The sequence below is a fragment of the Vigna unguiculata genome, chromosome 11 (assembly GCF_004118075.2).
Source record: "Vigna unguiculata cultivar IT97K-499-35 chromosome 11, ASM411807v1, whole genome shotgun sequence".
NCBI lineage: Eukaryota > Viridiplantae > Streptophyta > Magnoliopsida > Fabales > Fabaceae > Vigna > Vigna unguiculata.
Window position 1 is genome coordinate 11,603,896 of NC_040289.1, and position 5,770 is coordinate 11,609,665.

Consider the following 5,770-nt stretch of genomic DNA (forward strand, 5'->3'; position numbering starts at 1 on the left):
TAAGTTGACTTAACCGGATTTTGGTATGTTGTTGTAGGGCACATGGCGCAAACCGGAAAGAAGAATTTGGCGCTTTTCCAAACGTCGAGGAAAGAAATGGCTGCGAAGGCCAAAGCAGCCAGGAATACTGATGTTCCCAACCTGCAGGAATCATTGGTTGAGGTGCACGTGCACGGCGGAACCAAGAGGAAGGCCGAGTAGCTGCTTTGACCCGGCAAGGGGAAAGATGTAAAGAAGGTGAGAGCGGCATTGCTCGGGGCGGGATCGACTAGCGGGACGAAAGGACCAGCGTCCGGCTTGATTGAGCTGTCGGAGATATTTGTTAGAAAAGATATTGCTATCAATCTTCCAGATACCATCATCAACTCCATTGACGGTATGGAGGCATATCATCTCGTGAGGACGATGGTTGAATTTGGAAGTAAGGCGTTGATACTGAGTCGTCGTGTTGGGTCTCTGTATCGACGAGAAGTAAAGGAAGGAGGTGGGGAAAAAGTTGAGGAGTTGTAGGGAAAGGTCGATAAGTTTGAGGAGGAGAGGGACGCTTGGAAGAAGGAAAGGGAGAGTTGGGAGGAGGAGAGGAAAAGGCTGGGAACATGGAAAGTCCGTTGTTTGGACTCAGAGGGAAAACTTAACAAGAAGATAGAGGATTTGGAGGCAGACTATGACGATTTGAAAGAGAAGTATGATGGTGTTGCAGTTGAATTTGATGACTTGAAGGGTTGTATCATCGAGGAGCATATTAATGGTTTTCAAAAGGGGTTGCGGCAAGCGGCCTTCTTTTATCAAGATGTGGATGCAGCCGATTCAAGATTTGACGTTAACAAGGATGTTGTTGACGGGTAGCTTATTAATGAAGACGAGAATAGCTCGGACGAGGAAGCAGAGAAGGAAGCGGTGGAGGAGGAGAAGGGGACGAAGGATGCCGTGAAAGGGGACAACGATTCAACAAAATAGGACTTTTACTCTTAAATGATTTGAAATAATTATTGAGCCTATGTTTGTAATAATCGGTACATTATGTTTGTGATATTTGGTACATTGCGTTGTGTTTATGTTAAATGTGATTAATGCTTTGTTTACTATTTTGTATGTCAGATGTTAATGATTTGTTATGTATGTTATGTTTGACGAAATCGACTATATGTTAAGGGTGTTCGACCCAGGTCGTTTTCTTGTGGGAAGGGTGGGGAACTTAAACGAATTAACCAACGAGTTAAGGGTGTTCGACCCAGGTCACTTACTTATGGTAAGGGTGGGGAACTTAAACGAAATAACCAATGAGTTAAGGGTGTTCGACCCAGGCCGCTTACTTGTGGTAAGGGTGGGGAACTTAAATGAATTAACCAACGAGTTAAGGGTGTTCGACCTAGGCCGCTTACTTGTGGTAAGGGTGGGGAACTTAAACTAATTAACCAACGAGTTAAGGGTGTTCGACCCAGGCCGCTTACTTGTGATAAGAGTGGGGAACTTAAACAAATTAACCAACGAGTTAAGGTGTTCGACCCAGGCCGCTTACTTGTGGTAAGGGTGGGGAACTTAAACAAATTAACCAACGAGTTAAGGGTGTTTGACCCAGGCTGCTTACTTGTGGTAAGGGTAGGGAACTTAAACGAATTAACCAACGAGTTAAGGGTGTTCGACCTAGGCCGCTTACTTGTGGTAAGGGTGGGGAACTTAAACGAATTAACCAACGAGTTAAGGGTGTTCGACCCAGGCCGCTTACTTGTGGTAAGGGTGGGGAACTTAAACGAATTAACCAACGAGTTAAGGGTGTTCGACCCAGGCCGCTTACTTGTGGTAAGGGTGGGGAACTTAAACGAATTAACCAACGAGTTAAGGGTGTTCGACCCAGGCCGCTTACTTGCGGTAAGGGTGGGGAACTTATACGAATTAACCAACGAGAAGTGAAGTAAAGAATGGTCGCAAAGTTGGGAACCCTTTGTATTATTCATTGAATCTGGGGTGCCTCGTTAAAACCTCCCTGGCCAAAACCCTCCTTAGGGAAAAAAGACCAGGTGAGGAAAAAGAGTACACCCAAGGTTATAAGTGTTTCGATGTTATACAGTATACGTTTAACTAAAGTAAAACTTGAGATGGGACACATTCCAAGTGTTGGGTATTTCTTCCCTAGATAAATGCTCCAGGCGATATGTTCCTCCTCCCGCGTCTTCACGTATGCGGTATGGGTCGTCCTAGTTGGCGGAGAGCTTGCCATCCTTCTTTCTTGCACTGCTGGCCATTCTCCATACTAAGTCTCCGCTGACGAACGATCATGGACATAGGTTTGCGTTATACTTTCTGGAAGCTCTTTGTTTTGCGGCTAAGTTGCGTATCTGGGCTTTTTCTCTGAGTTTGGGTAGGAGGTCGAGATGAGTTGCCATGTTTTGATGGTTACAGGTTGGGTCGTATAGTTCTCAGCATAGGGATGGTTCACCAATTTCGACCGGTATCATGGTGTCTGCACCGTAAACTAGTCTGAATGGGGACTCGTTTGTTGATGACTGAGGGGTGCACCTGTAAGCCCATAACACTTCTACCAGTTCTTCGGGCCATCGGCCTTTGGCACTATCTAACCTTTTGCGTAGTTCTACTAGGATAACTTTGTTGGCCGCCTCTACCTGTCATTTGTTTGTGGGTGCTCTACAGAACTTGTTTTGTGTTTGATGCCCAGACCAGTGTAGAACTTGGCTAGCTCCTTATCTATAAATTGTCGGCCATTATCGGTGATGATAGTATACGGAACACCATATATGCATATAATATCCTTACAAACGAACTGCTGAACTTGCTGGGCTGTGATAGTGGTCAGTGGTTTGGCTTCTATCCATTTGGTGAAATAATCAATGGCTACTATCAGGAATTTCACCTGGCCCTTGCTGGGGGAGAAGGGGCCGAGGATATCCATTCCCCATTTAGCAAAGGGCCATGGGGATAGTATGGAATGGAGTTGTTCTTGTTTTTGGTGGATGAGGTTGCCATGTTTTTGGCATGGTTTGCATTTTCTGACGTAGTCCTCGTAGTCTGCTTCTATAGTCGGCCAGAAGTAACCGACTCGAAGGATTCTAGTGGCCATAGTACGTGCGCCGGAATGGTAGCCGCAAATGCCTTCATGTAACTCTTTAATGATATACTACGCTTGTTCTGCAGTGACACATTTGAGAAGCGGTTGGCCGTACCCGCGTTTGTAGAGGTCATCGCCTATCATGGTATATCTGGCGGCCTAAGCCAGCCAAGTTTTGTCAGCATCTTATGGGGGGTTGCTGGTTTGGAGATATTGGATATAGGGGGTGGTCCAGTTGTGGGTTTGAGGAGGGGTGGTATTGTCGGTTGGGGCGTGGGCTAGGTTGTGGCAGGTATTTGTGATGGAAGGTGTAGATAATGTTTGCTGCAATAGGGATCGATGACGGCTTTTTAATTTGGTGTTGCGTAATTTGGAGAGGATGTCGACTCTGATGTTGTCGGTCCTTGGGATGTGTTCGATGCAAACTTGTTCAAAGGCGGATTGAATGACTGCGCGGACCAGATGGTAATATTGTAAAAGGATGGGGTCTTTAATCTAGAATTCGTCATTTAGGTGGCCTACACTAAGCTTGGAGTCGGTTTTGCACGTTAACGTTTTGACGCTAACTTCGCGGGCAAGGGAAAGGCCGGCGATGATGGCTTCGTACTCGGCTTGATTGTTGGATGTTCTGAAGGCAAAGTGGAGGGATTTCTCAATGAGAATATCGTTGGGCCCTTCTAACACGATACTAGCACCGACACCTTTCAAATTTGAAGAACCATCTACATGAAGTGTCCACTGGTCCTCCATGGGTGTCTGTTGGAGGTCATTGACAAAGTCTAGGAGGCATTGGGCTTTAATGGGGCCATGAGGTTCATAACGAATGTTAAACTCTGACAATTCAACGGCCAAGGATGACATCCGTCCTGCTAGGTCTGGTTTTTGCAATATCTTCTGGATCGGGTAGTCGATTTTGACGGTGATGTTGTGGTTTTGGAAGTATAGGCGCAGGCGGCAAGCTGCATGGACCAAAGACATGACCAACTTTAGGGAAATGTATCAAATCAATGAACAATCATTAATTCATAACAAAATCTACATTTTTAATTATTATGAACAAATATTTACTTATTTTATAATTACATGAAATCCACATTTTATTTGCAAAAGATTCACTAGTTATTGTTCGCCTAAAACCATGTCTACTAAGTACATTCAACTTCTCTGCATTCTTTGACAAATAACTGTCTTTCTCGTGTTGATAACCATCTTCATGTGTTATAGTTTGTTATATTCTTATTCTCGCATTAGATTTAAGTAAGGAATTACCGAAACCTAGACTTTTTTTAAAAGAATTTAGGAAAACTTTTAGAATCTTACTTTTGTAAATGAGAGGGAGAGTACGTAACATTCAACGCATTTTGAAGGGATAAAGAAAAAAAATACAACCATTCATCCTTAAGTGGATATATAAATAAATGTTCATTTTTCATTTATATGTATCTATTATTTATCGTTCTTCTGAAGTTCGAAAACAAAGTCACAACCATCAGCCATGTAATTATAACCGTTACTATTTTAAAACTTTTCAATTTCAAAATTATGATGTGCCATCATAAATCATTTATTTCGTTTTTTATTATACTTCCCCTCACACCAAATAATTATGAGATAACTTTTTTTTTATTTCTTCATTTCATGCATGCTCTGTACAAAGCTCATTCATTATCCCTAAAATCAACGTTAAAAAGTAAGACACCAAATAATTATGGGATAACCTTTTTTATTTCTTTATTCCTCTTCTCCTTACAATTCAAAAAATTATTTATTAATATTATAACGTCCCAATTAAATAGATAAATCTAAATAAATAAAACGTCGCATACTTAAAATATTCAAAGAGTACGGAGTTTAAGGTATGAAAGTTGACAATTATCCAATCATACCCACACTGTAAACAGAGACACTATATTGCCTAGAACAAAATACAACAGTTCAATAGTGGCTCAAAGACTCGCCCATACACAGGGAGATTACAAAAATAAATACAACTTCTTCAAACGTAGGCTCAATAGTCAGCCCGATACTCATCCCTGATCATCAAGCTGCAGCATCCCCATTGTAACTGCGATTACCAGAGGTTTCCACATCTGCTCACATCAATAAATTGATGATCATCGTAAGAGAAGAAAGTCCACACAAAGAACATACAAACAAACAAAATGGTAAGCTAGAGTAAAAGATTCTTTTATCATACAACTAAACATGCGATTCAAAGTCAAGAATGCATATTAGTCATTCAAACATGTGATAGCGAACAATTTAAGACTTTAAGACTCGGCCATCCGGATACATATAATGAGGCACCACCACGTCACCTTCGTGGAATTACATCCTTACATGAGGCACCACCATGAACTCTCACCACGAGGTTCGTGGAATTACATCCATTAGATGAGGCACCACCATGAACTCTCACTAGGAGGGTTCATGGGATTACGTCCATTAGATGAGGCACCACCTTGAGCTCCCACTATGAGAGTCATGGGATTACGTCCTATCCATACCTTGTCCATGTTTCTCCAACCAATCATAGAGTCCCCATGCATACCTACCTCATGTCAATATATATATAAATAACCAACTATCCAAACATACATAATACCAAGCTCATTAATTACAGCACATAACTTACATAGTACACGCATATTCACACCCTTCATGTTTAAATAGAGCAAACCAGCCAATCAAGTAACCAACATCAAA